The 24,743-nt window shown below is 39.3% G+C and overlaps 1 protein-coding gene across 4 annotated transcripts in view; it reads left to right on the top strand.

Annotated features, from left to right (window-relative positions):
• The window catches only part of nhsl1b (NHS-like 1b), a 144,986-nt gene that overhangs the window by 9,484 nt on the left and 110,759 nt on the right, over window positions 1-24,743 (top strand). The gene's annotated exons all lie outside the window — the stretch shown is intronic.

Below are 24,743 nucleotides of genomic sequence, written 5' to 3'. Positions count from 1 at the left end.
CAAATCATACTAGACAAAGTTAGAAAAAATTGTCTTTGCAAGTTAGCAAGTTTCTGACAAGAAATACAGATGTGGCATCAATTGACCATGTAGAACCCACACTTTCATCTGAAGCTGTTTACGTGTTTTATTGAGCTATGATTGAGAAGAAGCAAAATGTGAGAAGTATTACTGGTAGAAACACTTAAGTACTCGGTTAAATGTTTAGGGTACCAGTATTCTAATACTGCAGTCGAGGACTCATACGGTTCATTGTGGGAAGGCAGAGAAAATGTACAGGTCAGTTTTGTTCATATTTGCGTTGTATGTTATGTTATAGTTATGCTACTCCAAAACAGAAATGCCCAAACATGAGCGTGTGTTGGCACCCCATTCACTGAGAAAAAGACCACATGTAGAAGACACTGAGTCCTCATCAGCATCTGACACTTATTAGCTCTTTTGCTTTTCTGAAGAGGCAGACTGTCACTCATCCACCATGAAAATCTCCAGATGCCCCTTGGTTGTTTTGAGTAATAAAACATTTTCCTCTTATTTTTGGCCAAAGTCCTTTTTTGCATTGTTTTTCCTTTCCTGCAGGCATCCGGATATCCGTTCATGAACTCTTACAGATACTTGAATATAAAAATTAGTCAGAATGCACAGCCGTAGTTACAAGACGTACGTGCCAAGGGGCCCGGGAGGGTAAATGGACCATTGATCTGTTCTCTATTCTTTACTTTTGTGCTGTATGTACTCCGTCTGTTCTGTGGCTGCTGATGGTGGGAATGGACTTGGGAATTCTGCGAGTGTGCTCAGCAGCCTTTGTACCCCTGGCCTGAGTGAAGAGTTGCCAGCACAGCCTGGCTGAGATTAACCCCTTAAACCCTGTATGTGGGTCCACACTTCAGCATTTCTCAGAGCGGCATATACATTTAATGCTGGTGAATAAGAAGTCTTAAGATTAGTAATGGAATAATGCATATGCAGTTTAAAGAGCAGCTTACACTGTATTTGGTAAACAACTTCTGGATTGGGAGCATGGACAAGGTGGTTCTTTCAGCTCCATCTGCAAAAGTGGGGTAGATGAGTTTGGCAAACGTTAGCTAGAGCTTTCTGATTTGAAGCGAAAAAGCCTATCAAATACAGAATTGACAGTTTTTATGTCATTTTCTAAGACTAATCGGTAATTGTAATGGATCTTATCAGAATTAGGTTTGCAGCATCTTAGCTGTTAGGTCAGCAATGGCTCCCTGCTGTATGCTGTGGATGTGGAACGTCAAACAAGTAGATACATCTTCTGTTCTTAATTGGTTAAATCTTCATTTCTATTAGTTTTTTCTCAGTTACAGAGCCTGTGTGTACAGAGTCTGAGGATGTATTTTATTGACCGCTGTTGGAATCTGTGAGTGATTTTGCTAGATGTTACAAAAAGTATTAAATTTGTTGATTGATTGTTGATCCTTGATAAGGACGCCCACCCAGTTCATACATTTTTCCATTTTACCAGGATATAACAAGTGTTTATCCCCACTTCTGAGCAGGTGGTTTTCTTTTCCTCAGCTTACAGCTTGTGGCAGTTATTCTTCAAATATTTCTTGGCAAATTAATTTAAAATTTTCATCCATACTCATGAAAATGACTCAGAAGCTAATCTCACCGTTATATGCCTGAGAGCATTTTCCTTGTCAGCAAATGGGCTCCTTATTGTTCTTCCTTAGAAACTTTCTTTGAGAAACTTTTAAAAAGATATTCAGATGCTTTTTGAACTGTTTGTTGTCCAAAGCTTTTAATGTTTTAACAGACTATACAGCTCTAAAGTTTATTTGTTGTTGTTTGTTGTTAAAGTTTTAGTGCTTTTATGACAAATGGACACACACACACACACACACACACACACACACACACACACACACACACACTCACACAGACACACACACACATTATTCATATACTTAAAATAAACAGTGATGTGATTTTGTTATGTGAAAAAGTAAGTACATCCCCATATATCACTACTTAAAACATGTCAAATTAAAAATGGGTGCTCCTGATCAGGTGCTAATGATAACACCATTAGGGAACATTTTGAAGGAACCTGTCTTACTTAAATATCAGACATCTGTTCTGGTTTGCTCTTTGTTATTGGAGTGTGTGGTGTCATCATGCTTTGATCAAAAGATCCGTCACTGCAGGTGCTTATGAGTCTGGGAAGAGGTTTAAGTAGATATCCAACATATTGGACATCAGTCATTCCACTGTCTGGAAGATCATCTACAAAGGGAAAAGATTTAAAAGTAACTGCCAATTTTTCTAGGCCAGGCCACCCCAGTAAATTTAACCTGAGAGCAAGATAAGGGAAGTTTAACACATTGTGGACAGTCAGAGTGCTTTACAAATAAAAATACAAAGATAATTCAAATTAAAATGTTAAAAACATCAACATGCCAACGAAATCTCTAATCTGCAGGTAGCTCTTGTCCCTGTTGATGTAAAAGAGCATGTGTCTATGATTAGAGAAAGACTGCACAATTCTGACCTACATGAGAGGTGCATCAGAAGGAAGTCCTTGTCTAAAAAGTACATTGAGGCAAGGTGGAAGTTCCTGAATAAATATTCAGGTGAGGATCAGGACTTCTAGGACAATGTGCTATACACTGTACTGCTGCTGTCAGAATACTACTATTTACATCTGTTTTCTTGCAACCTGCACTTTATGAACCACAGCTCTACATATTTGCACATACGCACTTGTAAGTTTTATTTTCTTTCAACTTTGCACATATAACTGCACTTTTTACTATTGTTTTTAGTGTTATTCTTATGTTTTCTATTTTATTTCTATTTTTTTATTCTAAGATTATATTAAGATTATATTTGGTAATTGGAGGAACAGCAAAGTACGAATTTCATTGTAGAGTGTAACTGCCTGTTTCTGCAGTGAATATGACAATAAAATTCTTGAATCTTGAATCCTGAATCTATGGACAGATGACTCAAAAAACTGTTGTTTGGCCATAGCACCAGAAGTCATGTTTGGTAAAAACCAAAAACAGCATTTTAGCAGAAGAACCTCATGCTAACTGTAAAGCATGGTGGGAGAAATGCTATGGTTTGGGGCTGCTTTGCTGTCTCAGAACCTGACCAACTTGCAATCATAGAATTGACTATGAATTTTCTTTCATACCAGGGAGTGCTTGAGGAGAATGTGAGACCATGTGCTAAAAAAGTTGGGTTGGAGCTGAAGAAGTGGCCCTTCCATTAGGATAGTGATTGCAAACAAACAAGTAAATCCACCAAAGAATAGCTCGAAAGAAAAAGGAGGATTATGATCTGAATCCTGTTGCAGTGATGCCGACATTGCACAGTTAAATGTCTGACAAAAATGACATATGTCATTTTTTTAAATGAATGGTTGCAAAGTCAGATTTCCATAGCATATATATATATATATATATATATATATATATATATATATATATATATATATATATATATATATACTGTTTAACTGAAGATTAATTACTGGTATGTCCACATATGTCAAAAAATGTGAAAACATTTCAAACATTTCATAGGGTGTACTTACGTCTTTACCTGACTGTGTGAATAATAAGTAAAACTTTGTGTTTTTTCTTAAATAATAATAAAAATACAAAAAAAACACAAATTAATTATTGGCTGCCAGCCTAATCTGATGTTCCCTGTTCTCTCTCTTTTTGTCATGTCTATGTGAAGTTCTTATACTTGCCCTCCATCATTTAAACAGGAAATCTTGCTCTGCTGTGCTGGAGCTTTAAGCCTGAAAAAGCCTGGGGATTAAGGCAGATAGCATCAGGCCCTGACATGTGACAAAAGTGTGACCCTTCGGTTTTCCCCCTCAGTCTAATGCCCTCCTGCATGTAATGGCTTCTTAAGTGTATATGACCCCTGGGGCATCAGTGGCAGGGCACCATTATTTGATTCACAGCAGGTTCCTCTGCAGCTTTAACTTCCACATGTTTTTGTTTGGTGCCTGATGCAGCAGCTTACAGTAAAAAGCACTATGTATCTACGGCTGATCGTATAATACAGCCTGAGCCGCTGTTTCCCCAAATCCGACCACGGAAAAGCTTAACAGGCAAATTGCCTGTGTGTCCACAGGGCCTGCTGCATGGCTGCTGGACTCTAAAGTCAACAGCAGGTTTCCAAAGAGGAATATATAGTTTTCTATATAAGTTGTCTTGTCAGGGTCAAGATTCTGCATATGTGCAGAATTAACACTTAGACCAACTTTACATGGTAAAACTTAAAACTTCCTGTGAGTTGCTTACAACATAATTTTTATGCAACTTGATAGTTATGTAAAGTTATGTAAAGTTGCAACACATTGCTCCACTAGTAAGCAATATTTTTTTTAAGGTATTGTATCGTAAGAGGTGTGTGATATTGAAGTATGCAAAAGGTATGGTAAAAATTTAAGACATTTTCATGATGCCTATGTCACAGTATATATTTTTCTGACATCTGAAAAATTGCAATACAATGATTTATATTAATTACTGAATTATTTCACAAACTTCATGCACTAATTCTAATAAAACAATGTATCTGTTGTTGACTTGATTAATTATGGTCTACTCTAAGAAACATGCACTTGGAAAGTTTTAAAGTACTGAAAAGCAGATTCTGACAATTTATCACGATAATTATAAATAACAATAAATTATAAATGACAATAAAATCATAGTGTGATGTACAGTTTACATTTGCAGATTTGTAAAAAATTTTTTATCTTTGTATATTTTTCAGCTGAAGTCATAATGGTTTAAAATGCTACTACTAGTAAACTGAAAGAGTTTTTTGTTATGTATTTGACCTTTTTAATCTTTTCTGTGTATGTGACGCCTTTGAAAATGAATGTTTAGCCCTGACGCTTGTACTTGATGTTTCACTCGTCCTGGTTTGTTATAAAAATGTTAGCTTAGGGAACATTACGCTTGTTTGTCATGACTCAGGTTGCTGACAATGGAAAAACTACTAACTTTACCCAAAGTCAGTCAAGAGGATCACTTTTTCAGTCATCTGTTTTGGTTCTGATTGAAAGTTTAGAAGAGAAGTGGTGAACTCTAGTCATGAAGGGCTGGATTCTTGTACATTTTGGTGATTTTCCTGCTCAACAAACCTGATTGATTACCAAGTTGATGTGCTAGAGCTGGGAAATCAACAAATTGTGGTAGACTCACACCTGTTCCTCACACCTGATGTAGAATTGGCATTTGTAGGGGTTAAATAAGACACATTACAGAAGAGAGGGATGCCATTCAGTCATGGTTAGAAAGAACATAGCAAAACCAGGCGGGACAGTGTTGAATAGGGTGAAAGAGAGAGAGCAGACATGCTTCTGTAATGAAGGGCTGTGTCTAATCCTTTCTCTCCAACAGCTGCCTGGGCTGCAGGGTTGGCAGGGATACGCCCTTTCTCTCTCTACACCCTTGGGTGGGGCTGGGCCTTCTGGCACAGTTGAAGAGGTGTGTGAACTCAGGTGTGAAACAGTGGAGTAGGCCAGTAGTATTGCTACCGCTGTTGCATTTCGCCATCTTTTAACAGAGTATTTACAGAAGTAAAAAGTGGACAGTGCTTTAAAATGAAGACTGCACATACAACATACAAGTAGTACAAGTCCTGATAAGATTTTGTTAAGGCTTCTGGGAAAACGTGTAATTAGAAGCTTTTTTTGCGCTGAAGTATTTATAAAGAAATGGATTATGAAGTGTTACATCACATAATACCAGATCAGAAATCCATGTGTCATCTGTTACTGCTATCTCTTCATGCTGAAGTGGCAGGCTGTGGTGTCCTGCTTTTTCATGTCATCACTGTAAGAAAACTTTGTGTCTCTCAAGCTGTAACATTACATGAGATCTTTAATGTACGTTAAAGTTATGAAATGTTATTATTGTAGTAATTTCAGAACATTTCTGTTGGTCACTTTATCATGAAATGTTTGCAGAATATAAAGATAGATAAGGGATAGATAAGCTTTATTGGCTTGGTTGCCTGAGTGGCCAGTGCAAATATTTATATTGCATTTTTATATTACAGAATTATAAAAGCATGTTTATCATATATATATCTATCTGTAATTAAGGGCACCTGGCAGCACCTGGCACCCCTTCTAGTAGGGATGTTTCAGTTTGATGCAAAAGACTGGGAGCGAAGCTGATCCGGGCACATTTTAATATCTTTAGTATGGGTTGTCATCTTTGTTTCTTGTTTTTTCTGTTTATGGGGAGGTGATGTAAATGGTCATTATCCCCAGCCTGCAGAAGTGAGGTGTGCTTTTACAAAAAGAGAACACAAAGACATGTTTGTCTACTGTTCGGAACTATTTTACACCGGAATATGAAAACTAGTGATTTGTGCAGCGGCAGTGATTCATCAGTGTTTGAGCCACGTTTCATCTAAACCCTGGCACCTAAAATGTGTGCAGATAGTTGTTACTGTTCCAGTCTACTTTCTACTACATTTTCATGCAGATTGAGAAACAATTTAAAAGTAGAGACATTCTGGCTTAAACCATTTAATAGAAATAGCACATTCAGAACTGAGAATAATGAGCAGCTATTTCATATCTTAGAGCAGTATGAATTCATAATATATTTATAATGTTATAAAATGGTTTTAAAGAGGAGTCCACAAAAACAAAATGCATAAATTCACAGGATATACCCCTATGCACATATATATGTATGCACATATATATATATATATATATATATATATATATATATATATATATATAATAAAATGATTTCACTGCAGAATGTATAAGTAACTGATATCCAGATCATCAGGTACTTCAGTCTATCCCTATTCTGTATATCAGTTATTTAAAGCATTAACTGCCAACTTAGCATATCTTGCCTAAATGATATGGCTGTGTTATTTATGAAAACATGAAGATTGTAATGGATCAAATCAAGTGATACTCAACATTACAGTACTTGGATTGGTTGGGGGGTGAAAAACTGGATCGAGATGTCCTTCTTTCATATGATCGAGATGTGCATGCATCATGGTCCTGTGTGTGTGTGTGTGTGTGTGTGTGTGTTTCACTTTGATGTTTTCGTTGATAAAGCTTTTCTGGACACAACAAAGAGAACGCTGAGCCTCTTCTTCCTGAGTCTGTGTGTGTCTGTGAATTTGTGCTGTGATGTCTCTCTGACCTGGCCTTTCTCCTGTGTTTGATGCTGTTTTCAGAGTGTCTGTGGCTCTCTTCACCTGTCTGCTTTAGGCAGGTGCATTCAGTGGGGATGTAGAGAAGTTCTACTAGCAGTTCTAGTTTAATATGCTTATCAACAAAACATGGGTGGTGATTTCCAAAATCAGGGGAATTGATAGAGAGTTTGTGCCTTTTGTTTGAAATTTTCTCTGAAGGCTTTACACTGGATGTTTTAACATTGCTGTGATGATTGTGTGGCATTCAGCCACAAAAGGCACCAACAATACAGTCACAATCATTTTAGAAAGCATTTGAAAATATATTCATTATGCCCTAAAACAAAGTATTTATGAAGGACCAGTACAGAAAATCATGAAAATAAAAACCATAAACAAAACATTTGTAAAAAATACAATAATAAATACATTTATACAAAATAATGAAACAATCGTCTGATGTTCAGTTAAGTACTTGTTACTATGCAGTTTATACAGTTACTTCTTCTGCTTGTTGTTTACAGGCTCTCCGTAATTCTCTCTGTGTTATATGCAGTTGTTCAGTGCTCTAAAAGTACTGATGGTACACATGACATGCTCTGAAAAGTGTTCTGTGGTATAATTTTTCACGGTAAGGTATCACAGTTTGACTGTGAAAGAGGGATCTCTAGTATCTTTCCTCTGCCAGTAAGACAGAAAAACCAAATGTATTTGCATGAGGAAAAGGAAGAGTGATGCTCATAATTGCATTACAGCATCAGTTGGACTGTGTCAGTTGTGAGCTAAGCAGGCAAATGAGACTGTGCCAGCCTGTTTTTTGCTTTTCTGTGTTGTTTTGGCAGTTGCAGGTTGTTATTGTGTGGTACCATCACTGATATATGTCCCTACAGAATCTCACTCATCCTCAAGTCATTGTGAAACATGTACACTTCTGCATTTGAGTTATAATCAAGCCTTGGAAATATTTTAGTCACTGCACAAAAAACAGCAGTAAAATGTTCATGTCTAGTAAGAAGAAGGTTTGATCGAGGGCCACTACCCTTTCAGATGAGCCAATACTAACACAGAAGCTAGAAAAACTCATCTCAACATTATTTTCAAGGTTATTTATCGTTAGACATTGTATTAAAGTGAAACACAGGTACTTTTTACCTAGCTTACTGTTTTAATTCTTTTCATCTTTGACAATGTCAAAAAATAGAACCACCTGCCACATGATCAGGATAGCTTATGTCTGAAATATTCTCCAATAACATCTTTTCACCATCACCATCTCTTTTCAGCCATTAATTCTGACTCATTCACTGTCTACACCATTCTGACTCCAAGTTTGTTCTAAGGAGTTTTGTCAAAGTTATTCCTTTGCCTGACAGAGGAAGTGGCGCTTAGAAAATAACTATTTTGCCAACGGTTAGTTTCCCAGTAATGAGAGGGAGTGAAGCGCAAATAATGAGGGGGATATGTCTGCACTTGTACTGCAGACGTAGAGATGAGACTGAATGCTGTGTCCCATTAAATGGTATATTTTAAGGATAATCAAGTAAATGGAGCATAACCACTTATTAAACTAGTAAAATATGTCTTAGAAAACTACTCAGAATTTGCTTAACCTGAGACCAAATAGGAAAGAAATCCATAAACATGTCTCAATCGATCTCTCTATTACAGTTCAAGTGCTATATTGAAAAACAGTTCTGAATCAGACTAATCAAATCATGGTGAAGTTTGAGATTTATTGCTGCACTGAATCTTTAAAGTCTGTTCATAAAGAGTCAAAATCAAATTCAATCATTATGAGATCAGAGATTTACACCAAGTAGTTACATTGTCTTTCAGTAGCTCTTGCTATAGTCTTGCTATGACTAACTTCATTCTCATCAGCTGTGGTTAATGCACGCTGTATTGCGTCCACATTTGTGAGACAGCCTTATCGGCTGGTGTTCAGCTCTCAGTCTGACACAGTGGACTCTCCAGACATGATTGGGATGGACGTGTGTTTGCTTTGCCCTTTTTCCTGCCCACGCGCCTCTGCTTTGTGTGTTGGCTCAGCTTGGTTTTTCCATGCGAGGAGTCTGCAGCTGGCCTGTGTGGCTGCTGTTGATGGTCAGATCCAGCAGCCATTGTGTATATACATCAGAGCAAACAGTTCAGTGCACAGAGATGCATGCATGAGCCCATCCACACACACAGAGTGTAAACTGAAGGACACCAAAGCTCACCTCAGAAGTAAATCTAATGTGTTCGCCAGAAAAGCTTTGTGTTCAGCAGTCCTTTTGTCTTTTATACACTGCTCAAATAACACATCCTAGATCTGAATGAATGAAATATTCTCATTGAATACTTTGTTCTGTACAAAGTTGAATGTGCTGACAACAAAATCACACAAAATGGAAATCAATGGAAATCAAATTTATTAACCAATGGAGGCCTGGATTTGGAGTCACACACAAAATTAAAGTGGAAAAACACACTACAGGCTGATCCAACTTTGATGTAATGTCCTTAAAACAAGTCAAAATGAGGCTCAGTATTGTGTGTGGCCTCCACGTGTCTGTATGACCTCCCTACAACGCCTGGGCATGCTCCTGATGAGGTGGCGGATGGTCTCCTGAGGGATCTCCTCCCAGACCTGGACTAAAGCATCCGCCAACTCCTGGACAGTCTGTGGTGCAATGTGACATTGGTGGATGGAGCGAGACACGATGTCCCAGATGTGCTCAATCGGATTCAGGCCTGGGGAACGGGCGGGCCAGTCCATAGCTTCAATGCCTTCATCTTGCAGGAACTGCTGACACACTCCAGCCACATGAGGTCTAGCATTGTCCTGCATTGGGAGGAACCCAGGACCAACCGCACCAGCATCTCACAAGGGGTCTGAGGATCTCATCTCAGTACCTAATGGCAGTCAGGCTACCTCTGGCGAGCACATGGAGGGCTGTGTGGCCCTCCAAAGAAATGCCACCCCACACCATTACTGACCCACTGCCAAACCGGTCATGCTGAAGGATGTTGCAGGCAGCAGATCGCTCTCCACGGCGTCTCCAGACTCTGTCACGCCTGTCACGTGCTCAGTGTGAACCTGCTTTCATCTGTGAAGAGCACAGGGCGCTAGTGGCGAATTTGCCAATCCTGGTGTTCTCTGGCAAATACCAAGCGTCCTGCACGGTGTTGGGCTGTGAGCACAACCCCCATCTGTGGACGTCGGGCCCTCATACCATCCTCATGGAGTCGGTTTCTAACAGTTTGTGCAGACACATGCACATTTGTGGCCTGCTGGAGGTCATTTTGCAGGGCTCTGGCAGTGCTCTTCCTTGCACAAAGGCGGAGGTAGTCCTGCTGCTGGGTTGTTGCCCTCCTACGGCCTCCTCCATGTCTCCTGGTGGACTGGCCTGTCTCCTGGTAGCGCCTCCAGGCTCTGGACACTACGCTGACAGACACAGCAAAGCTTCTTGCCACAGCTCGCATTGATGTGCCATCCTGGATGAGCTGCACTACCTGAGCCACTTGTGTGGGTTGTAGAGTCCACCTCATGCCAGCACGAGTGTGAAAGCACCACCAACATTCAAAAGTGACCAAAACATCAGCCAGAAAGCATCAGTACTGAGAAGTGGTCTGTGCTCCCCACCTGCAGAACCACTCCTTTATTGAGTGTGTCTTGCTAATTGCCAATGATTTCCACCTGTTGTCTTTTCCATTAGCACAACAGCTGTGAAATTGATTGTCAATCAGTGTTGCTTCCTAAGTGGACAGTTTGATTTCACAGAAGTTTGATTTACTTGGAGTTATATTGTGTTGTTTAAGTGTTCCCTTCATTTTTTTGAACAGTGTATTTCTGTAGTTAATCATTCCTGCGCATCCCTGTGAATAGTAACAAAAGTCTAAAGCACTTTTCACAGTTTGCCTTCTGACCTTGTGTCTTTAGAATCAGAAACCGTTTTTCTAGGTAGCAGACTCTCCGTCTTCAGAGTGGAAGCTTTTCACATCAGTCTTAATCATGTCACAGTGTGGCCTGCTGGACTGAACTTGGATTAAGAAGAAAAACATTCTCCTCTTTGTAAGAGTTCAGAGGTGAACAGGCAGCCATGTTGAATGTCATTAATACAGCTCCTCTCCATACACCACAGAAGGTCTTCTTAAGACAAAGTAGGATGGCTTTTTAATCCTTCTACAAGAATGTGCTAAAAATAAAGAACACAAGTGAAAGACTTTTGTGTTTCATCTGTGGGATTTGTGAGAGGCAGGACTATGTCAGAAGAAGCTGGCATAAGGGTGCCCTTGTACCAAGAAAATTAAGGTAGATTTTTCACAGCCCTGCCACAAAGTCTCTTTAGTTGTACCTGACCTACTACCAGTGATCAAGCTAGCTAGTACAAGCCAGCTAGTATTCTCAACTTTGAGCCTGCAAACACTCTGTAAGCTTGGTACAATCATTGTAAAGCATAACTTTCATTGCAAAATTATGTCCATTGTGTCTACTTTTACGAAAGATCCATTAACACTGGTAAAACTGGGATCTCTCTCTGTTCTCTCACTGGATGTCTGAGCTGGCAGATCAGGCACCTAGATCAACAAAATTCGTCTGCATAATTCTTTAGCTAGTCTAGCTTGGCTAACAACCGATTATGCTGCTTGACTAATACGTCACCTATTATAGCCACCTAGCCACGGTACTGTACTTCAGCAAAAACTGTAGTTACTTCTGGTTGTGCATACATCTTAAATCTCACATAGATTCAACGTCCAACCTCTGCCAGAAAACAAAAACTGTGATGAACCAAAATGAAAATTCTTGACAGACACTGAAACCTAAATTCAGAACAAGTTTGGACAAAAAAGACACAGAAAGAAATGGTATAAATATATATATATGTGTGTGTGTGTGTGTGTGTGTGTGTGTGTGTGTGTGTGTGTGTGTGTGTGTGTGTGTGTGTGTGTGGTTTATTTAATTATTTATTTACTGTTTTATTTATGCTTTTGAATTAACAAAATTATACTGACTTTATGATTACTGAAATTATACTTTAAAGGTGAAAATAACTGTAGGGAAAGAGAATAAGAGCACTCATTTAATTTTAAACAGCTTGCTAAAGAATGATTAATGTTAAAAGTTACACAATTATGAGAATGTAATACTTCATGGTTTGCTAGCTGTATTTAAAGCCGAGTTCCAGAATGACTCCGCTACAAAAACAGAAACACAGAGCAATCTGCTATTAGTACGCAAGTCACTTTAGTGTTTGTGTTTAGAGAAGAAACAGCCGTGAACCTCAGCAGGATTTAACAAACCCACATGTTTGCAGTAACAGCTTTCGAAACTCCATTTGATTTAATTACCTGTCTTTTAATTTAATTGAGTGTATTCAAGGGACGCTGGCTTTCTTTGCCTGTTTCTTGATTTTTGTTTGATTTGGTGAATGTCTTCAGGGGACGCTGGCTTTCTTTGCCTGTTTCTTGATTTTTGTTTGATTTGGTGAGGGTATTCAGGGGACGCTGGCTTTCTTTGCCTGTTTCTTGATTTTTGTTTGATTTGGTGAGGGTATTCAGGGGACGCTGGCTTTCTTTGCCTGTTTCTTGATTTTTGTTTGATTTGGTGAGTGTCTTCAGGGGACACTGTCTTTCTTTGCCTGTTTCTTGATTTTTGTTTGATTTGGTGAGTGTCTTCAGGGGACACTGTCTTTCTTTGCCTGTTTCTTGATTTTTGTTTGATTTGGTGAGTGTCTTCAGGGGACGCTGGCTTTCTTTGCCTGTTTCTTGATTTTTGTTTGATTTGGTGAGTGTCTTCAGGGGACACTGACTTTCTTTGCCTGTTTCTTGATTTTTGTTTGATTTGGTGAGTGTCTTCAGGGGACACTGGCTTTCTTTGCCTGTTTCTTGATTTTTGTTTGATTTGGTGAGGGTATTCAGGGGACGCTGGCTTTCTTTGCCTGTTTCTTGATTTTTGTTTGATTTGGTGAGGGTATTCAGGGGACACTCGGTTTCTTTGCCTGTTTCTTGATTTTTGTTTGATTTGGTGAGGGTATTCAGGGGACACTCGGTTTCTTTGCCTGTTTCTTGATTTTTGTTTGATTTGGTGAGGGTATTCAGGGGACGCTGGCTTTCTTTGCCTGTTTCTTGATTTTTGTTTGATTTGGTGAGGGTATTCAGGGGACACTGGCTTTCTTTGCCTGTTTCTTGATTTTTGTTTGATTTGGTGAGTGTCTTCAGGGGGCGCTGGCTTTCTTTGCCTGTTTCTTGATTTTTGTTTGATTTGGTGAGTGTCTTCAGGGGACGCTGGCTTTCTTTGCCTGTTTCTTGATTTTTGTTTGATTTGGTGAGTGTCTTCAGGGGACACTGTCTTTCTTTGCCTGTTTCTTGATTTTTGTTTGATTTGGTGAGGGTATTCAGGGGACGCTGGCTTTCTTTGCCTGTTTCTTGATTTTTGTTTGATTTGGTGAGTGTCTTCAGGGGACACTGTCTTTCTTTGCCTGTTTCTTGATTTTTGTTTGATTTGGTGAGGGTATTCAGGGGACACTCGGTTTCTTTGCCTGTTTCTTGATTTTTGTTTGATTTGGTGAGTGTCTTCAGGGGACACTGGCTTTCTTTGCCTGTTTCTTGATTTTTGTTTGATTTGGTGAGTGTCTTCAGGGGACACTGTCTTTCTTTGCCTGTTTCTTGATTTTTGTTTGATTTGGTGAGGGTATTCAGGGGACACTCGGTTTCTTTGCCTGTTTCTTGATTTTTGTTTGATTTGGTGAGTGTCTTCAGGGGACACTGGCTTTCTTTGCCTGTTTCTTGTTTTTTGTTTGATTTGGTGAGTGTCTTCAGGGGACACTGGCTTTCTTTGCCTGTTTCTTGTTTTTTGTTTGATTTGGTGAGGGTATTCAAGGGACACTGGCTTTCTTTGCCTGTAAAAATGACATCAGGCCTACGGCTGGACACCAAGGTTCTCACACATCTAACACATTTTACATCAGCATTCCTCTAAATCAGGCCTACTTGCCTACACTTGGGACATACTGCACATACCTCAAATGTAATAATCTCTTTCCCCCTCTGGCCTCTTTGTGTGTGTGTGTGTGTGTGTGTGTGTGTGTGTGTGTGTGTGTGTGTGTGTGTGTGATGCACCAGCAGGTGAAATAGGCTCCTCTTTCAGCAGCGTAAAGCCCATAGTTTCTGTGTTTCTGCACTTAGCTGCTGTGCTTCTCAATGCCGCCGCTGCTGCTTAGTAAATATAAACATGGATTTTCCAGCACATCTGCCACTCTGCGGCTTTTGTTGTTCCTCTTCATCTCCTATCCTATCCTCTCTCTCTCCCCCTCCCCCTATGTTTCTCTCCCTCACTCTGTTATTTTCTTCCACTTCCTACACTTAATGAAAACTCTATTGATGTAATATGTTTAATTAACCTTGTCTGTGGTTTGCGTGATTTCTCTCACCCAAGCTTTTATAGTGTGAGTGGATGAGAAGGCTGGTCCTGCTTCTGTGAGAATGCTTGTAGTTCATCTGTGGAGTTTATGCATTGATGTCATTGCAGAAACCTTCCATGACTGATGTTTTAACTCTTAACTAGAAAAACAGAATTGAAGAGCCATGATTGTTTTTATAACCACTCCGTTGAAGGTTGTTTAGTTTAAATCAGTTTTGTGGTGCATGTATGTTGATTCTTGGAGTGAAATGAATCAAAATAGACTGTATTAAAATAATTGTGTTTGCATGAATTTACCTCACCTTCAAGTTCATCAAAGCAGAGATGAGTAACTAATCTTGCTCACATATTTTTACAGTTGTTTTGCAAAAAACAAAATGTGTTCGATTATCAGTCGCTTCCCCTACTATAGTACCTTTATAAAACACTGGGTGATATGGCATAAATATAACTTTATGAAACTTGAAGACTTTTACATGATCCACAATCTGCTATATATCATGAGACCTCATTTTTCCTCAGGTTTGAATAAGATGGAATGGACACAGTGCTGCAGGCTTTGTTTTTCAGTTTTGTAAAATGTGATGGAGCTTTTGCGGTAAACACTTTACGAGCCCAGCATTTTGCTTGTCTTGACATTATATGTTATGTTTTTTCTTTACTTGTTCTACACTGTCAGAACATTTTTGAAGAAACAGAATAAATATGGATGCTCACACACTGCAAAAAGGATTTGATTTAGAGCGCGAACATAGCACTGTGACGTTATATATTATAGATATTATTATATGTACAGATATTTCCTTAGAAAATTGCTGTATTTATAATGGAAATCTTTTGTGTCTCTGTTTCTATGCTACTTCCCATTCAGCTGTGCTGTAGGTGCTAGGCGTTGCTGAAGAAGAGGATGTTATTCAGGAAAAGCTGTCAGTGTGAACCTCTGCCAGTAAAATTATATTACAACATTACAAACACTCTCAACCGCTAGATTACCAAATACACCTCTTTACTGCTGAGTGTGCAAGATTTAGGCTGGAAGTGTGTGGGTGGCCAGATCTCTTTATTTTATGCTTATAAAGCAGAGTCATAGCGAGTGCTAAAATTTACTCCCCAGCACTGGCCAGTTTACACTTTTTTTACACATGACTTAGTCCGGCAGGACTAAGAGTGGCTAAAAATAAAGAGAAATAAATGTTTCTCTTTTTGTGTCTCAGTCCTGTCCTTGCTCTTTGTATGTAAGCATACATGCGTGCCTTTGGGTTTGTTTTACTAAGAGGCCAGGAACAGCTGTGTATGGACTGTCAGGGGTGAGTGGACTGGAATGTAATAACGTGTTAGAACCATGTAGCTTTACAGTATTCAACAAAATAATACACACATCATAAATAGCCTAGCAGTGCCCCGTTTGTACTATTCTGTAAGTACAGAGCTTTATACATTATGATCATATTATTAGCAGACTGTCTAGTAGTTATTTGTGGTTATTTAAGCATAAAAATATCCAGTTATTGTAAGGTGAGAATTTCCAACATAGGTAAAGTGTCCTTCATAACAAGCACCTACATTTTCATGTTTCAGATAAAGAATTTAAAGAATATCCCATAGAAAACAGACTTTTTGCTTATCCCAGCCTACTATTGGTACATTTACATTGAATTATAACAATTAAAATACCTCCAAAATCATATTTTTACATCAATATATGAGTCATTTCAGCAATTCATGTATGAAACGTCTTTCACCTGAACACATTGACCCCTTCTCTGTCTGGAATATTTGAATCAAATTGCATCAGGCAAATTTTCTGAAGGTCATGGGAAGAAGTTTCTCTATTGAATATTGGAAACATTCCTTTTAAATTTTGGTCACATGGTCACATGATCACATCACTTAGAATCTTATAATTTCTGCAGATTCTTCAGGTGCACTTTCATGCTATGAATCAGTCGTTCTGCCACATGCTAGAGGTGTTCTGTTGGATTCAGATCTGGTGACTTGAAAGGCCACTGAAAGACACTGAACTCGTTGTCAGGTTCATGAAAGCAGTGTGGGATGACTTTTGTCATGCAGAAAGTTGCCATTAGAAGATGGATAAAGAGGGGGCATAAAAGGATGCACGTGGTCAGCAACAATACTTAAGTAGGCTGTGGTGTTCAAATGATGATTGATTAGGTATTAACGGTCCCAGAGTGTGCATAGGAAACATTTCCCACACCATTACTCCATCTCCACCAGCATGGACTGTTGACACAAGGCAGGTCAGGTCCATGGATTCATGCTCTTGGTGCCACGTTCTGATCCTACCATCTGCATGCCTCAGATCTTGAGATTCAGACCAGGCTACATTTTTCTTCATCTGTCCAGTTTTGGCAAGACTGTGGCAACAGCCTCAGCTTTCTGTTCTTGGCTGGCAGTGGAACCTTACATGGTCTTTTCCTGTTGTAGCCCATCCAGCACAACATGTTGTGCATTCTGATGTGCTTTTCTGCTCAACACAATTGTCCAGAGTGGTTATCTGAGTTATCGTAGCCTTTCTGTCAGCTGAAACCAGTCTATCTATTCTCTGTTGACCTCCCTCATCAACAAGGTGTTTCTATCTGCAGAACTACCAATCACTGGATGATTCTACTTTATTGCACAATTCTGAGTAAACTGTAGACTGTTGTGTAAGAAAATCTTAGGTGATCAGCAGTTAAAGAAATACTCAACCCCCCCGTATGGCACCAACACTCGTGACACGAGATCACATTTTCCCCATTCTGATGGTTGAAGTGAACATTACCAGAAGCTGTCTGTATCTGCATGACTTTATGCAGTGCACTGCTGCCGCATGATTTAGACAGCTACAGTGGGGCAAAAAAGTATTTAGTCAGCCACTGATTGTGCAAGTCCTCCTACTTAGAAAGATGAGAGAGGTCTGTAATTTTCATCATAGGTACACTTCAACTATGAGAGACAAAATGAGAAAAAAAAAATCCAGGAAATCACATTGTAGGATTTTTAAAGAATTTATTTGTAAATTATGGTGGAAAATAATTATTTGGTCAGTAACAAAAGTTCAACTCAGTACTTTGTAACATAACCTTTGTTGGCAATGACGGAGGTCAGATGTTTCCTGTAAGTTTTCACCAGGTTTGCACATACTGTAGCTGGTATTTTGGCCCATTCCTCCTGCAGATCTCCTCTAGAGCAGTGATGTTTTGGGGCTGTCGCTGGGCAACATGAACTTTCAACTCCCTCCACAAATTTTCTATGGGGTTGAGGTCTGGACGGCACGGTGGCGTGGTGGGTAGCGCTGTCGCCTCACAGCAAGGAGGGCCTGGGTTCGATTCCCCGGCCGGGTGACCGGGGTCCTCTCTGTGTGGAGTTTGCATGTTCTCCCCGTGTCTGCGTCGGTTTCCTCCGGGTTCTCCGGTTTCCTCCCACAGTCCAAAAGACATGCAGTCAGGCCAATTGTGTAAAATGATCAAAATTGTAAGTCGCTCTGGATAAGAGCGTCAGCCAAATGCTAATGTAATGGACACTGGCTAGGCCACTCCAGGACCTTGAAATGCCCTTTATGGAGCCACTCCTTCGTTGCCCGAGCGGTGTGCTTGGGATCATTGTCATGCTGGAAGACTCAGCCACGTTCCATCTTCAATGCTCTCACTGATGGAAGGAGGTTTTGGCTTAAAATCTCACGATACATGGCCCTGTTCATTCTTCCCTTAACACGGATCAGTCATCCTGTCCTCTTTGCAGAAAAACAGCCCCAAAGCATGATGTTTCCACCCCATGCTTCACAGTAGGTATGATGTTCTTGGGATGCAACTGAGCATTCTTCTTCCTCCAAACACGACGAGTTGAGTTTTTACCAAAAAGTTCTATTTTGGTTTCATCTGACCACATGATATTCTCCCAATCCTCTTCTGGATCGTTCATATGCTCTCTGGCAAACTTCAGACGGGCCTGGACATGTAGTGGCTTAAGCAGGGGGACACGCCTGGCACTGCAGGATTTGAGTTCCTCTCGGCGTAGTGTGTTACATGATGGTAGCCTTTGTTACTTTGGTCCCAGCTCTCTGCAGGTCATTCATCAGGTCCCTCCATGTAGTTTTGGGATTTTTGCTCACTGTTGAACATTTGCTCACTCATGAACATTTTGACCCCACAGGATGAGATCTTGCATGGGGCCCCAGATCAAGGGAGATTATCAATGGTCTTGTATGTCTTCCATTTTCTTACAATTGCTCCCACAGTTGATTTATTCACACCAACCTGCTTGCCTATTGTAGAGTCACTCTTCCCAGCCTGGTGCAGGTCTACAATTTTCTTCGTGGTGTCCTTTGACAGCTCTTCGGTCTTGACCATGGTTGAGTTTGGAGTCTGACTGTTTGAGTCACCTGTGGACAGGTGTCTTTTATACAGATAATGAGGTCAAACAGGTGCCATTAATACAGGTAACGAGTGGAGGACAGAAGAGCTTCTTAAATAAAAAGTTACAGGTCTGTGAGAGCCAGAAATCTTGCTTGATTGTGGGTGACCAAATACTTATTTTCCACCATAATTTACAAATAAATTCTTTAAAAATCCTACAATGTGATTTCCTGGATTTTTTTCTCATAGTGTCTCTCATAGTTGAAGTGTACCTATGATGAAAATTACAGACCTCTCTCATCTTTCTAAGTAGGAGAACTTGCACAACCAGTGGCTGACTAAATACTTTTTTGCCCCACTGTACATGAATAAGAAAGTGTATAGGTGTTCCTAATATATACACATACACACATAATTTTAGAATGGGTAAATGCATGTGTTCTTTGATTCAATACTGAAAATGTGTTATTTTTTATGAGTTACAAAGTCTAAATGGCATCCCAGCTGTGCAGTTACCCTGACATAGAACCTAATGTCTGGTATAGACACAACAGCTGACATTGCACCTACCATTATGCAAAATGGTGGCATCTAAGTAGAGCTATGCAGTAAAATATTGCAAACAAAAAGATGACACATTTGTTCGGTGTAAGTTGTGGGAGTTATTATTCTGTGTGCAAACTGGTGTATAAAGGGGAACTCTGGTCTGCACAGTTTGATGATTTTCCTCTTTAAACACACCTGATTGAAGTAATCAGTTAAAATCCAGGTTTTGTAGGTATCTTTTACCAGAGAAATCAGTCTATTGGACTATGACCCTCAGTTCCCCAACCCTACAGGCAGGACCACATTTTAGGTGCAGTTAATGAACATTAAATCTTCCATGTTCTCTGATTTTGTTCATAACAGTATAAAATATTAAGTAAAGTGTTGCATGTTCACATAGAAGATTTTCAAATAACATCCATGGTTAATATGCCTTAGACTGAGTGTTGTGTTTAAAGTATAAGGAAACATCAAGGTGATATTAATAGATATTCAATTCAGTTAAACATTATTCACTTGTACAGAAACAGGAAAGCTTTTGCTTTTATTTTCTCTTTTTTTACCCTTTTCTCTTTTTTTCTTGATTTCTCTTAATTTTTCTGATTTTCGCTTTCTTTCTTTCTTTCTTTCTTTCTTTCTTTCTTTCTTTCTTTCTTTTTACCTTTTTCTCTTTGCTTCCCCCATTTTCTTTTAATGTTGTTCAGATTTCTCTCTTTCTTTCTTATAGAGTATAAAAGTATAATGTGAGCATGAACTAGAATAAGCATCACAGACAAACTCACTGAGAGCATAAGGGGTGACACTGAGAGGAACCAAGACTCAAAAAAAAGCGTAACGGTCACACCTGAGCTGTCCTCTGGCCACAAGAATCGAATTATAATAAACAAATAAGATTTATATGAATTAGAAATAAATAATGGAAAAAAAAGTTGTTCAGACAATTTGAGCATCTGTAAAACATTTCCGCTTGATCATCCAGATGAAGTGTTACTTAAAGCTCTGCTAACAGCTTGAGTTGCAGAAAGGCAATTGTAAAAGTTCTGTGTGCTGAAACATTTGCTGATGTCACGGTTCACACAAACCAGCCATCCTCTTCTCCCTTCTTCAGAAGAGTGAGACTAGCCTTTTTTTTCCATGTCCAGACTGTATGTGTTTCTACAGAAGCTCATCTGAGGTTGTGGAGTGAACCCCATTCACACAGGCCACTCATATAGCTGTAGGGCAAATCTCCATCTCATCCATCTACATCTGTCTTCCTGAACACAGAGCGTTCTGTCCTGTACATGAACAGAAAGAGTAGTGTAGATGGATGAGATGGAGAATACTGCTGCCTGAGATTACCACACTGTGGAGGAATGCACTGAACAGAGGAATAGTACACAAGACTAATCCACATTAAACACCACTGTCTCTCTCTGTTATTATGCTGAGCTCCAGCACAATGTCTTCATACTCATTCAGTGCTGATTGGCTTGGAGTTGCACAGAGAGACAGCTTCAGTGGTTGAGTTTGGTTTAATAAATAGTGGTCACTCCTCAGGTCACCTAGCACATGTGTGTATATGTATAATATATGTATACATCTCTCTCTCTAATTTCCTCTTTCTCTTTTTCTGTTTTGGCACTGGGAATGAGTTGTAATGAATGGGGTAAAAAAAAATGGGTAAAGTGTGAGATTGTTCCTGAATGTGTTGCAGACAGGCTGAATCTGTGGAGGTTTATGAGAAGGTAGAGAGCTGTAATAGTTGTTCTGTGGTTTTAGGCATGAAACATTCAGCAGCAGGGCTCTTTATGAGCGTGTGTAACATACAGAAGCAGCACTTACACAAGCTGAACATGACTCAGTGTGTGGCTTCTTTTAGAAGATGTAAAGCATATTTTCTCTTTTTTGGTCAGTGGGAGAACACAAGTCAGAATTTAAAATGTTTGTTACTTGCACCCAAATCAGTGCTGTTTGTTCTTGTAAACATATTATGAAACAACTGAAAAAATAATTGTGATCGGCTTAAATAATTGCAGTCAGGTGGTTATGTAATAACTGTGACAGGCCTAGTTATGCACACGATTATTATTATGAGCAAATGGAGCAAACTCAGTGTTGCAGAGTTTTATGGGTTAAGTGCTGTGAAGAGCTACTCATTTTATTTTGCAAGTCAAATAAAGCCTCAGGTATTTTCTTATCCTTATCAATAAACTCCAGTTATAAGCTCATGGCTGTTCCTCTCCTGTAGAATGCAGCGATCGCAGCTGACTGACAACAGGTAGCAGACAGGATGTGTTTGAGAGTGTTATCTAGGCTGTGGAGTCTGAGTCAGTGAGCTCATTTCTGTTAGATGTGTTCCTACTGGAGTATATGATCAGGTCACTGCTACTGTTACCAAGGTGAGCCCCATTCTAGAGTTTGAATGAGAAGTTGAATACAGACTAGTCTCAACTTTCACCTGACTTCATCTCTAAACATCCTCTGTGTCACTGAGTTTCTTACCTTGAGGCTCTGTTCAGGTGTGTGTTGTGTATGTGAGAGAGAGATAGAGGGACAGAGAGAAAGAGAAAGATTGCAGCAGCAGCAGAGTTTTCAGTAGAGCAAACATTAACTCATTAAATTTATATCGTAATATTTGTCCGTACAGTACTGTGCAAAAGTCAGAGACCACCCTTCATTTACTTAATTTCCAGTCAAAATGGCCATTAAGTACGTTTTTTTTTTTTTCAAGTGTCAGGAAACTACATTTAACTCCTTGGCGAGAAAGTGTAAACCCACACGGATGGGTTCAGAGATCATATGGTGAGAAAGCTAGCAACAGTCATGGGAGCATGTCATGTTTTTTATTGTTGAACAAAAAATACAGACATTTGTATGACATGAAAATGCAACGAAAACAGGAACCACATTCACTTTGCGACGTGTGTGTGTTGTGTGGAATAACAAGCATTGTGGAGGGGTTCTGGATAACCGCGAGTCCCATAGCGCATCTGGTATGAAATGGGCTTTAAAACTTGGTTGCATTTTCTTAAATAATCTCAAACACATTCAGCAATGTTGAGGTTTAAGGTCTGGAGTGGCCAGTCAGTTGTTCTGGGAACACCAGCAGCATCTTTATTTGATTTTTAACTTAGAATGAATGAGATGTCTTCTCATAGTGGAAGGTTGTATTTTTTCACATCTGAAACAAGAGTGGAGCTTCATTTATTCAAAGATCAAAGCTTTAAGTACAGTTTATCTGATGGTGACAGTTATGGGGTCTGACAGGTCTCGCATGGTTGTTAGGAGTCCCCTTTGTCTCTGAGGGCCTAGTTTTAGACTGCACTATCAGTAGTTTTTCACCATTTTATTTAGTTTAGGTTTAATATGGATCTGGTAAATCGACCCTTTAGCTTTTAATAATTTTATATCCAGTTTTTTGGATATTCCTGTTTTTCACTCATTCGCCATTTAACTTTCTCTTTAGGCATGCAGATTTTATTTTCAGTCTTCTCTAAAATATCTCCTGAAACTGAATAACTTAATGGTCATTTTAACTGGGAATTAAATAAATGAAGGAAGGGTTCTGACTTTTGCATAGTCTGTCCAGACAATAGCGATTATATTATTATAATACACCAATAATATACAGAATATGATCAAATCCATATCACACAACATCCATACTGAGACACTAATATTCACTCTCATACCGGCATGCCTCCTAGATCTCAATGATAACAAGTTGATACATTTTTTTTATTATTGACTAATTGTTTAGTTTAAAAAAGCATTCTGAGATGCTATGGTAGATGTGGTTGTACTGACAGGTAGCAAAGAAACAAAGTGATGTGGCTTCTGTGTTTTATTTCACCATAAAAGAAGAAATCATTTATTTTGAAGGAACTTTAAATGATAGCAGTGGTAATGGGAGAGGAAAGGAAGAAGATGTAATAGACTAGTCAATTAATCAAGTAACAGCTGAGATATTCAAGATAAAAGATATAGAAATAAACAGTAGTTGGAGCCTAAATGTCTCTCACCTTTGACCCCGTTTTCCACCAACCACTTAGTCCTTCAGTTTTCATCTTAACCACCCCCACCCCTCACACTCCCCTGTTGCCTTTTTTTAAGTGCTGTCCTCTGTTGGGTTTGAGCACATTAAAGTACCTCTTCCTTTTCAGTGTGAGGACTCTTCAGTCTGGCCTTTAGCGTATCATGCTATTAGCCTCTTTAGCCTCCCTTTTTCCCCTGTGGAGGCAGTGGCAGGGGCTGCTGGAGAGCAGAGGAGGCCAGTGGGGTTAATAAACCCAGCCAGGATACTGTTCCTCAGGGAAAGGGGCTCTACTGGGACCCTCCTGCCATGCGAGTGTGTCTTTGTGTCTCTCCAACAGGGACATAATTTGCTGGTCTTTTTAGGGCCTGATTTAAATACCAGGCCTGAAGCGCTTTATCTCTCTCACCCTCTCACCCATTTCTCACGTATTCCTTCCTTCCGCCTGTCTTCCAGGTGCTTTGTCATTTTTTTTTCCTTTGACCTGCTCCCTATTACCTTTGACAACCCAAATACATCACTTTGTGTGTGTCATTCATGGTTTATTGATGTTCTTTCTCTGCAAATATGGCTGCTGTGCCCTTGGTTAAATGTCAATTTATAATTTTACAGTGGTGAGACTACAGTGGTGAGAATTTCCTAACTTTTAGAGCCATTAAACTGAATATTCTGCATTTATTTGCAGAATTTGTTTTTTCACATTGAAACTGCACAATTGAATAAAAAAATCACAAAAAAGACACGCTACTAGACACGGAAATGGGTAGACAAGTTCATTTCACTTGCAGAGGTGTGCAAAAAACAAACAGGGTGAACAAATAGTGATACATTTTCACTGTCTGAAAAATAGCTATGCAATATAGCATCAGTTAGAATTAATGTATTGATGACCAAATAAAATGCATGAATAATTCATGCTTGGTGTGTAAAGGCTGTAGATATTCATAAGTCACTTCATGAGAGTCCATGCCAAGTCTTAAGTGTCTGGGGTTCGAGTGCAAGTCAAGTCTTAAGTGTGTAGTAGACAATTTCAGTTTGGTTTTGTTACTAGCAGCACTTGCTGCGTTGTATAAGAGTAAACCTGTCGGATTTAGCATGGCTTCAAATAATGATTTTTACATTAAAGAAAAGCCTTCAGTCTGAAGGACAGAACTAATAATATATGTACAGTGTTTAAAGGAAAAAGGCAAAACAATTTGAAATGGTCATTTGTTCTGCAATTTGTACAGCGAGTATGCCAGCT

The sequence above is a fragment of the Pygocentrus nattereri genome, chromosome 4, assembly GCF_015220715.1.
Source record: "Pygocentrus nattereri isolate fPygNat1 chromosome 4, fPygNat1.pri, whole genome shotgun sequence".
In the NCBI taxonomy this organism is placed as follows: Eukaryota; Metazoa; Chordata; class Actinopteri; order Characiformes; family Serrasalmidae; genus Pygocentrus; species Pygocentrus nattereri.
This window is presented reverse-complemented; position numbering and strand designations above follow the sequence as displayed.